The following is a 12,055-nucleotide window of genomic DNA, read 5'->3' on the forward strand; positions in this document are numbered from 1 at the left end:
AAGCACCTGGCGGTAAAAGAAGCAGGAAAGTAGGTTACTCACTCATGCAAGTACCATGGCAAGGATGAAGGGTGAAAGGTCAAGTGGGCCTGGATGCAAAGTGTATCTATACTGGTTTTTCATACTGTTATTTTCATCGAAAAAGGTCCACCAAATAGAATTACTGGAGCATCAATAATTCTGAAATTCCGGGATCTACACTTCCTAACACAATAAATAAATAAAAATCACCTATTGATGCCCATCACCCCCTGCAGTGGAGAAAGTGGTTTAAGATTTGCTAAGCACCCAATTCAGAGACTGATGTTTCTTGGTGCTGGAGGGTGGGGGCGGCTTTCAAAAAGTTAGGTAAAAAGAAAACGGGATGGGAGCCAATGTGCAGAGCTGAAAGTAGGGTTACAAACAACTCATCATGCAATAACATATTCTAAGCTATGCATGGCAACCCCAATGTATCGAAGGTATTGGGTAACCCATGAACTAAGCCAGATCAGGGATGACAATGGTATCTAGGTAAGGGCTCTTGCATCTCAGAGTTGGCGGAGGTCAGGGTTGGTAAGCCAAAGCTACTGCAGTTCTAGAAATGGAAAGCTTTTTAAAACAGTTGTGTCCAACCGTTTTCCTAACCGTTTTCTGAATGTTCTGTGATCCTCAACCACTAGATGTGTCAAGCCTATTCCAGAGTGTTGGGCCTTAGGTCTTTCTGTCATTGAAACATTTTGGAATGTGTTTCTTCAGAGATGCAATGCTGGCAGAGGAACTCAAATTCCTTTTTGGGCGATATCTATGGAGACATGGTCAAAGATATCCGGGGCCTTGCTGCTATGTAATGCTCATTTATACCATGCACCACTGCAGTTTGCATGGTCTCCAGGTGCTCACGTGGCTCTGTAAGAAAGTGGGTGGGGTAGGTTAGTGAGGGAAGAGGAATAGCATTGAGGTTGTGCTCCTCTGTTGGGGCTGGCAGAACGAGGAGAAACTGGTGTCTGTGCCGGTTGGCTTTCTGGGTGTGGCTTTGATTGTGTGCAATGGGGTTATTGTGTCCAGAGGGGCAACGTCCGGTGTCTGGTTGTTTGTTATTTGTGGCAGTTTGTTCATTGGGGCGGATGTGTTTAGTAAGGCTGGCCTATATGGGTGCGTGTGTGGTACGTGGGAGGTGTGCGGCAGAGGAGCAGGGGGGATTAGTAGTTAATAGTGAGTGGTTGTTTTATGGTTGGTTCTAGGATCTGTATTGTTCCATGATTACCTTAGGTCCTGGTATGAGTTGTGGGAGGTATTTTGATAAAGTTTGGATAATGTTTGCAATGCAGTTCTGTGTATCATGAGTGTAATCCGTTTATTTGTCAAAAGCTGTTTAAACTCTTGCACTGTGTGCACATTTTCTCGAAATTGACCAATCTATCTATATTTATGGAAGTGAAAATGTGTGGGTTTGTTTGTTGCAAGGCAAAGCGTTGTTCCTTATATAATTCCACACCGTTTCATCAATCTGCACCAATGTTTGCATAGTAACCTGTTAGGACCCTCCGGACAATACTTGCTCCATGGCATTTGGATACCCCACCAGGTTCCCAGGATTTCAGCACCTTCACACATGAGACAGTTGCCCTAAATCGGCGAAACATCAATGTGGTCGTAGAAGGACCGGTCCTCAACCCTACAATGCAAGGTTTCCGGGACATTTGCACCGCATCGAACTGCATCACGCCAGGATGAGGCAGCAGGTGGGGAGGGAGCACTGTAGGTCCCAGTATGTAACAGCACACCAAATCTCGCCTCCGCCAACGTATGCTACGGGGTATGTCAGCCAGCCACACACCCCCATTTTCAGTGCAGTTTACAAAGCACATCAAGCGATAAGCGAATCGGAACAGCGAACTAACAACAGAAAAAAAGCAGCAGCCTCACCGTTTATGCTTTCAATGGAAAAGTGTTTGTCTGGAAGACTCACAATCCGAGCTCTTTATTTGTGATCAGTCTCAAAGTTTCACGATTTTGTCGCTGTGCCACCATCAATCACTGCCAATGTAGACGCAGTGTACAATGTAGACGGTTGTTGTTCCCTAGGACCCGTGTCTACATTTAGCTCAGAGCTGTCGCTTTTTTTCTTGGAAGTTTTGACAAGTGAACTTGGTTGAAATCACATTAAGGCACACTGAGACGTGGTAGGTTAAATATTACAATCCCTTCTGCAAACGCTGTTGTGATTCATTTCGCGACACTGATGTGAGTGCTTTTGTACATCTATACATTGAATGTGTGTGTTTAAAAGTGATTGCCCTTTGACTTCAGTTTTGCGCGGCAAGCACTTTCCCATTTAAAGCATAAACAGTGAGGTTGCTGCATTTTGTTTGAGTTGTTGGTTGTAGTTTAGTGGAGGGAATGGTTCCTCTTGTACTATCCCTGTTAGGTTGGCAGCGCAATACTTCTTCCTCTGGGAAGTTCACATCTAGGAATAGCATAGTCCTTCGTTGAGGGACAGAGATAGTTTAGTCAGACATTTTAATACGTGCTGCGCCACTGAAAGCCTGGCCTGCCAACTTGAATTAGGCAGAATTGCGCAATCACGCTTGGACCCACACGCCGAGCTTCATAGGAAGAGCAGGCGGGATCTGTTCCTGTTCCCGCAGTACCTTCTGTCAACGCGGGAAAGGTGAGGCTGTCACTAATGAATTCTAGCTCTGTAAGCTTCAAGGTAGCCTAATATGGGCCAAACAACGCAGCTATTACCGGCGGGGTGGCAGCCTTATATCCTGAGTGTGGTTTCTTTAAGGAGAAGTAGTAGTGGCATGAGCCATGCAGGGGCGCCGAGTACGGGGGCCCGCCCCCCCCCCCCGCAGAATAAAGTCGGGGCTGAGCCCACCAGGCCGGAGAGAAGAGACGCAGTATGGATGGCCCTTTGTTCCATCCATACTGTGTCTGTCTCTGGCGACCCGGGTAAAAGCCGGGGAAAAACGAGGTTTAGAAATTGTGGGACAAAGCAAGAGGCTCTTGCTTTGCATCTGTGCCTCCATTTCTAAAAATAGTTTGGGGTTGGGTATACTTCTACATCAGTATACCCAACCCAAAACTATTTTTAGAAATGGAGGCACAGATGCAAAACAAGTCTGTCCCTCAATTTCTAAAAATCGTTTTGGGTTTGGTGTATTTGTACATCTGTGCACCCCTGTTGGCAAGAGCGGTGCACAGATGTAGAGGTACACCCAACCCAAAACCATTTTTAGAAATGGAGGCACAGATGCAAAGCGAGGGAGGGGGCAGAGCGCAGGGGCAGGGAGAGGGCAAATGAGACTGTTTGCATGTCTCTGAGTGTGCACGTGGTGAGGGTGAATGCTATGGGCAGGGAGCGGAGGCGTATGAGCCAGCACTTTCTAGTAGAGCTGCAATATTTGAAATGGGGCAATGCTGGTACTCCTCAGTTAGCTCGCTATACTCTTGATGGGATAGTACTGCTGTAACAGGGCTTCTATAATTGTTGAATCTTCTCAGCGATAATACTATGCTTTTGTTGAGGCAATGCTAGTTCATCTTAGTGGGGCTGCTATACTTTTGATGGGACAACATCAGCACTTCTCAGTTGAGCTGCTACACTCTTATTGACAAGGCCCCAGCACTTCTCAACAGATGTATTTCTTTTTATTTTAATTGGTTATTTATAATGCATGTACTACCCAGAGGTTTCTAAGCGCGGACTGAGGGAGCGAACCTGTGTTGCGCGGACTGAGGGAGCGAACCTGTGTTGCGCGGACCGAGGCAGCGAACCTGTGTTGCGCGGACCGAGGGATCGAACCTGTGTTGCTCTGTGCCGTCTTGCTTCCAAGGCGAGCACGTTGCCCCTGAGCTATCCTTCAGATACTCTAAAGATCTGAAGTACATTTAATAATACAGAACCAGAACTATTGAGCAAGTCTGTCAGCATCAGAATAACTCAACACTGTCGTGGTTATACAAGAGCTCATATATTTAAAGGGATGGAATTACTCAGAATGTAGCAGCACTATTCAATAACCCAAAGTGCTTAAGCATAGTTAATGTGAAAATACTACACTTCTCACCGTTGTGACAGTATTGCCACTTCTCACAGAGGCTTCTACACCTTTTATGGGGCAGCACTGATCCAGCCTACTGCTCACATGTTCAGAATTGTCATTTCTCAGCAGGACTGCAACACTGTACCATTGTGTTCTGTATGTTGAGTGCTTCATCACCACCAATGTGGATTCATGGCTCTCTCCCAGTGTCTAAATAGTAGATCTGTCTACATTCAATTGGCAACAGGCATGTCCGGAGCTGGCTGCTGTCCATAAACTGCCGCTCAGGATGTTGGGAGCCGTGATGGGGCAAGGGATAGAAGGCTCGAGACTGTCCGATAGCAGAATCAGCAGGGTCTTAAAACCTGCTCACTCCTGGAGGGGCCATGGGGCAAAATGAGCCTGATCCCACATACAGCGGGTTGTTACCCCTTTATCTCTCCTGAATGAAAGAATGAGCTCTCTCAGACACAAGTTATCACCCCTGCACACACATTGAATGAATATGGTATGGATCTATAGATCGAGAAAACTGGAGTGACAATTAATTGAGTGTTTTAACAGAAATATAATTGTCTTCCCAGATGGGAGACTGACTCCATTAATATACATGGGGTCACTGAGATGACCAAAAGTGAAACTATACATTCAGTTGTGAGATTACCAGCAACGGTTGATACTATGCTCTAAGGAGTGAGATTCCCCACTCAATATATCACACTGTTTATAGGTTTGAGACCCATCCTGAATGCTTGCCCAAAGAGCCTTGGCCAGAGTTTCACACTGAAGAAGTAAGCATGTGATCCGGGGTCTGCAGCCCACAACACGCAGGGGATTCCCATGCTCTCACTTGCGAGATTTGCACCAAATTAGTGAGATTGTGCTCCAAGGTAGGAGGCACACGCAGTGTCTTTGCTCTGACGTTTGACACACTCACAGGATGAGACGGCATTTCCTTCTCCCATCCTGGTTGTGTTGCTCTGCCTTTTGAGGGCTACTACAACCTGGATGATTATAGAGGGGTGGAGTAGGGGCAGTGATGGCCTACTGGAATGCAACTCAAAGGCTTAAATCTCCTTCTTACTTGACTTTAGTATATGCAGTACATGCTAGCCAATGTTTCCACTGTTCTGCGCTGCGCGCGCCTCCACCCCCCGCGCACCGTTGCACCAAGTTGGCGACTACATGCAAATTTACGGTCCTATAATTGCCAGTGATGTCACTTCCTGTATTTGCCGCCCCCCCCTGGGAAATTCATAAATCGGCTCCCCTGGAGCCATGTATGCTGCGTTGTGGGAGAGACCAGGAAGTACCGGGAGATACTCCCTCTAGCACCCTCGGAGCCCACGTGTTTATTCAGCCCAGCCCCTGAATTTCTCCCACACATCACCCACTTCCTCCTGCCCCCTCCACACAAATCCCTAAATGTTCAAGCAAGCAGGGGACATTGCCACACCATGTGAGGGAGGAAGTGGGATTCATGGGTAATCTCAATCTGAGCGATTGGTTGATCAAAACCAAAGATGACACAACTGTTTCCTGCTTTCATAACTGGGGCAGGAGGGACTGAGAGTTCCATCTTTCGAGCATTACGGTGAAGGTTAATGTCCTTCATCCAGTCTCATATCCCAACATGTTTAGCTGTAAACTCATGACGCTCACCAGGGGCTGTGGTGCGACCTGTGGTTATTGCAGAAATACGTGTATTCTAATGAGTCTACACTCGCTAACAAATACATACAAAGCACTGATTTGAAGTGAATAAAAGGATTGGTAAATCAAAATGCATGCACGCCCTCATGTAGGAGAACATCATAGACCAAATCCGGCATGACACATGGTTATAATTTGATAGGGAAAGTACATGTGGCGTGCTGATCTGCATTCCTAAACTAAATACGTGTTCACTTAGCAACAAAAACACATTTTAAATTACTTTCTACTTTTAATGATTTTTAGTTTGGGCTATTAGGTTTCACTTGCGACACCTATAAGCCAAAACTATTGTATTAGAGTACAGGTAGAAAGGAATGTCATATGAGGAGGGACACACAGCCTGTAGGTGTTGTTTGGTTATGTGCCCGCTCATTGCCACACTAATCCCTCTGGCCATTCCCTCCCTGTTCTTGCCCCTCGCTGCCCAAAACACCTCCTCAGGGGAATTATTTGCGCACGCTTTAATCAAGCCTTAGCATCAAATTTTGCATCAAGTGCCTGCCGTTTTTTTCTTCTCAAAAGCAGTCTTCTGAGAGAGCCATGGGAAAAGCACTTGGCAGGCACTGCCGTAGTGGTATTAACTGGCTATTGATGGTAGCGGGTGAAAAATGGTGCAAGTGCCTGGCAAATGCTTAATACTTTTGCACAAGCCAAAACTGTTGGCTTTGCCAATGCTTATCTTTAACCAGACTTCAGTGAAGAGCAGGCAGAGTGATTATAAATCGAGTGGTTGAAGGCAGACCTGATAAGACATTTTTATTACGCCAGTAACAGGTTTACAATTCCAATTAAGCAATTAACTCTGATAAGACTCCTTTGAGAAAACACTGACAGGCTCCTGGAGGGCAGAGTTTGATGGTAAAGCTTGAGGAAAGCAAGCTTAGAGTTCCCATGATGAGGTGTTTTGGCCGGGGAGGGGCAGGAACTGGGTGGGAATGGCCATGGGGATTAGTATGACCGACCATGGGCAGTCAATTGGTGGGCAAATAACGAAACAACACCTACAAGCTTTGTGTCCCTCCTCGTATGCCATGTCTCCCTATCTGTACTCTAATGCAATAGTTTACTTTAGCACCACCTAATAGCCTAAACGAAAAAACAAAGGGTTAAAGGATCTAGGGGAATGTGAATTCACGTAAAAGGTTTTTCTGTGCATGTTGCTTTCGCTTGGGTTTCTGGTCTGGAATTGGAATCAAAGCAGTAATTCTGTCAGGAAGTGTGAACTGTCTTCCTCATAACTCATTTCCACGTGGGACATGTCGTACTAGGATTCAGCGGCAGTCTTCCCTTTTGTGGAATGAACTGCAAGATTGCCTGGCAATTGCCTGGTGTGTAGATCGAATTGATGATTGAGAATTTGTTTGAAATTTTCTTTTAAGAAACAGCATTTCCACACCGTTCTTAGCTTTCCTCAAACCAACAACGTATGAATGGAGGGATGCCTGCCAAGTATAACAGTGGCTCCAGGGGAGAGAAAGTGAAAAGGGCTACTTCTGAAGAATAGCACTGCATGTGAAGTCAAGAAGAGGTGTTTAAACTGCTTACAATTTACTTTGTAAAAAAGAAAGACTTGCACAAAAGTATGTACAAAAAATGGTGGGGACGCTTGGGCTGAACTTATTATAAATCTTATTACGTTTGTATTTCGACTCGTGTGCACTTTCCTCGTGCCGTTTTGCTTAATGACCTTTCGCCACATTTTTGTTGTAAAATATTTATTTATTTATTTGTGATATGGTTTTGAAAAACACACCTTTCACAAGATAATACAGCATATCAATAAAATACAATTGAGAACAATACAAGGACTACACTAAGATTGTAAATAATCAATACATCAAAAAACATTTAAAAAATCATTAAGGAATCTACATAAAGATAAAATTCAAGAAACACTTTCTCCTTGCATCAAGCAATCCCAAAACGTATCCCTCGTTTTTATTGGGTATGCTGACAAGAAACCACTAAAATGCAAGGTTCTTAGAGACCTGATTGCCGGACAGAAAATTATCACATGTTTGAGGGTTTCCAGAACATTCACCCAATTACAAAATCAACAACAAAGTGGCTCACATGTTCGATACTTCCAGGCCCTCACACGTTCAAGTGTTTTAAAATATACGTTCTTTGTGCTTGGGGCTAGGGAGTGAAAATGTGAAAGGGTGGATCGAAGAGGGTTATGGGGGGCCCAATGTGTCACTTGGCACTTCTTTAAATTCAGGGAGAAGTCCAGCCTGTGTAGCAGCAAGCAGGTGTCCTCCAAATGGGACAAGACCTGCACCGCTGAATTCTCTTGGTTCAGCCAGTCGTCCAGGTACGGAAATACATGGACTCCGGAACTCCTGAGGTGAGCCGTGACTACCGCCATGAGCTTGGTGAAGGCCTTTGGGGCGGAGGTCAGACCAAAGGGAAGCACCTTGAACTGATAGTGCTTGTCCCCTATGGTGAACCTTAAGAACTTCCTGTGCTTTTGATGGATAGGCACATGGAAATAAGCGTCCTGTAGAAACCAGCCAGTTCTGTAGTTCAAGAGTGTGGAGAATTTCTTTCAACGTCACCATCCTGAATTTGTCTTTCCTCAGAACTTGTTCAAGGCCCTGAGGTCCAGAATGGGATGGAGACCTCCTCCCTTTTTGGGTACCAGGAAATACTGGGAATACCAAGCCGATCCTCTCTGCTCAGGAGGTATCTCTTCCATGGCACCCCTCAATAACAGGGCTTGCAATTCTTCCCGGAGCTTCTGTCTCGGTTGGATTGGAGGTGGTGGGGGTTTGTCCAGAGGTTTTCTTCAAAATGGCAGACTATAACCCCACTAAATGAGCTGAAGAGCCGAGGCATCATAAGTAATTCCCTGCCACTGGAGCAAATGCTCCGTCCACCAACCGGTATGTTGTGAGAGGGGAAAACAAAGTAGTTTATGAGGATGGGTTGTGCCTGTCGCTGATGCTGCTTGTTGGCATTTAGAAGCCCTTCTGCCCCTTCCGGAGCACGAGGAACGCTTCTGCACTTGCCTAGCTGGTGGGAGCTGCACTGTCCTGCCATAGGGAGCAGACTGCCTGTAGCCCCGTGCATTAGAGGCGGATCTGAAGGCAGGTTTGGCCAGCTGCACAGCTAGGCCGAATGATTTAGCAGTGATTTTGGGTTCTTTAAATTTCTCTAAAGAATCACTCTCAAAGGACAGTAGGAGAAAAAACAGAGGTTTCTAAGTAAGCTTGCCACCTCAGCATTACTGCTGAAGCCATAAAACGGCCCACACAGTTGGCGATGTCCAGGCCTATTCGCAACGGCTATCTTGTCACCTCCTTCCCATCCTCCGTCAGCTGTAGGAATCCCTCATGCATTTCCCCATCGGGGATGTACTATGCAGCATTCTCCACTGCTGTCCAAAGACCAAAATAGTACTTGGCAAAATTGCTTGCCACATTGGTAGCTTTAAGGCCCATACTGCCCGACGTGAATGCCTACTTGGTCAAGGCATCAACCTTTTTCTCTTCCCTGTCGGGAGGTGAAGTGGAAGAAGATGGTCTAGATGAGACTGTGGCAGTCTGCATAACAAGCCCCTCTGGGGAAGGGTGAGAGGAGAGGAATAAAGGGTCTCCTCTAGCCGTCCTTTACTTCCCGGAAATGGTGGAGCTGAATGGGGGAATAGCACATGGATGCTGCCATAACGCTGTTAGAGGATCAGCAATGGCAGGGTTTAAAGCAATGGTCTTCAACATTTTTTGGCCTGAGCTCCCCTCAGCAAAATGTGAGCAGGTCGGGACTCCCCAAAAATGCAAATGGACAGTAAGTCCAAATGGCTATGAACTATCACGTGTCGTCGCTGCACCCTGCTCTAATTATAGTCCCTGGGCTCCCCCACCTGCTCCCATCACAGTCTCTGGACTCCATCCTCCCACTGCTAGCCCATTCCCTGGGCTATCCCCATCCTGATCTCACCACTATCCCATGGCTCCCCCCATCCTGCTCCCAGCACAGTCGCTGTGTTCCCCTCACCCTGTTCTCAGCACAGTCCCAAGGCCAGTGGCAGCTGGTGGATTTTTTAAGTGGAGGGGCATAAATATTTCCCCCAGATATGCAATAGCGACCGAGCGTAGCAAGTGATCCCGAACCAATCAAGGGGAATTCGGGGGGTTCTCCCACCAGTAAATTGTTTAAAATAATGGGTTAAAAGGCTGCATTTTAGAGCACACCTGTACTCTCTTATGTTACCGGTTCCCACCTTTTCTGCATCATTTCCATACTCTCTCTCAATCTTCTTTCCTCTTTCACCCATCCTTCCAGTTCTCCCTCCTGTCCTGTCTTCAACTCTTACACTCTCCCTCTCAATCTATATCCCCTTGCCTTTCCTTTTCTGACCATCTCTCTCCCAACTAACCTTTTGTCTCTCTCACCTATTCAGTCCCTCACGGTGATTCTCTCTCCCCACTCTATTCTAGTTCTCCTTCCTTTTGTGTCTTAATCTGTCTTTCTCTCCTATTTCTCTCGTTCTGTGTCTCCCTCTTATTGTGTCCATCACATTCCGGTTCTGCCTCCTATTCTCTCTCTCTTCTAGTCTGTTTCTCCCTCCTGTGATGTATTGCTCTCTTGTGCATCTATCATTCTGTCTCTGCATCTGATCCTGTCTCTCCCTTCTATTCTGTCTCTCCATCCTGTTTTGTGTCTCCCTTTACTTCTGTCCTCATTCGTATCTGTATCCGTACCTGTAATTCTGTCTTTCTGTATCTCTCACCTATTGTGCATCTTCCTCCTACTCTTTCCCTCCACCCTAATCTGTCAGAGTATGTGTCTCATTCCAATTCTATTCTAGTCGCTCTTCCTCATAGTTTTTCTCTCCCTCCTACTCTGTCCTATTTTGTATCTCCCTTCTAGTCTGCCTCTCCCTCCTCCAAACCTGTCCTGGTCTGTCTTACTCTCCTGTTTTGTCTCCCTCTTTCTTCTTCTGTACTAATATGTCTCTCCCTTGTGTTTTGTGATTTCCTCTTATTCTGTCTCTTATTCCTAGTCTGTCTATTCATCTTGTTTAGTTTCTTCCTCTTATTCTGTCTCTCCTTCCTAGTCTGCCTCTGCCTCCTTTTTTGTGTCTCCATTCTATCCTCTCCTAATCTGTCCATAGCATTCAGTCTCTCCCCAACTCTGTGTCGCTCCCTGCTATTTTCTTATTTTGTCTGTCCTTCCTGTTTGATGCCTCCCTCTTATTCTACCCCAGTTAGTACCTCTGTACTTGTCTGTCACTCCCTGGCATAGTCTGTCTCTGTCTTCCTCCTAGTCTGTCCCCGTCATATGCTGTCCTTCCCGGTCATCCTCTCTGCCATCATGTCTCTCCCTCCTATCCTGTCCCACCCTCTCCTTTACCAAGTATAAGTTTGTGTTCTTCTGAAAGAAGAGGCTATGTCAGCTGATTCGGAGAGCTATTTATTTTTCAATCTCACGTCTCTTGTAGCACTTTTTTCAATCCTGTTTTTTCCGTTCTACTCCCGAATTGTGTCCTTCCCTCCTGTTATCATGCAGCCTTTTTTTCTCTCCTGTTCTGCCTTTTTCCTCTGGCTCCCATTCTTCCACTTCCGGTCCTGTAAACTAGCCATCTTGTTTCGTCCTTTGTCTGCCCCCCCCCTCCTAACCTGCTCCCCATTCTGTGCCTTTCTCTCTCTCTTTTCCAACCACATGCCCTTCAGCTGTGGCTGTGTTTCCTCCTGTCCATGCTTTTTTCTGTCCTCTTGGCCGGGAGTGTCAGACATCCAGGGCATGGAGAGACGTCAGTGGTGACATCGTCTTCCTTTCATAGATGCCGACAGAAAAATATACACAGCATGGGAGTGCTTTCATGCTGTGTTTATTCAGTGAAAGTCGCACCTTATGCAGAGGCCACTGAGCAGCTAATTGTAGTTCAACCTGTGAGAGGAGCGCCCCCCCCCAGATATGGCACCACGCTCCACTAGGGGGGGGCGCACCCCACAGTTTGAATAACACTGATCTACGCGCTAGTCTAGACTGAAAAAAATAATATATATATTTTTTTCAGACTGTGGGTACAAAGCCCTCTAGATATCAGGCCACAGCCGCCCAGGGGGTCGAGACAAACAGTTTGAATACTGCTGGTTTAAAGGCATATTGCGCTCTGTCGCCAGACTTTCATCCAGGATATCAGTGAGGTCATACCCCAGCACCAGCACCATTGAGGACTGCAATCCTAGGGTACCCATTACCCTCTACTGAACTTTGACAGTATACGGGTATAGGGCTGGGACTGTTGAAATGTTAGGTTGGAGAGGTGTCCAGACCACTGGCGACATGGAGGCCTTGAGCTA

General features: G+C 46.4%; 1 protein-coding gene across 4 annotated transcripts in view; it reads right to left on the bottom strand.

Moving 5' to 3' along the window:
• The window catches only part of KPNA5 (karyopherin subunit alpha 5), a 594,400-nt gene that overhangs the window by 207,711 nt on the left and 374,634 nt on the right, over positions 1-12,055 (bottom strand). The window lies entirely within an intron of this gene.

This window comes from Ambystoma mexicanum, chromosome 4p (assembly GCF_040938575.1).
Source record: "Ambystoma mexicanum isolate Mex_15411 chromosome 4p, UKY_AmexF1_1, whole genome shotgun sequence".
In the NCBI taxonomy this organism is placed as follows: Eukaryota; Metazoa; Chordata; class Amphibia; order Caudata; family Ambystomatidae; genus Ambystoma; species Ambystoma mexicanum.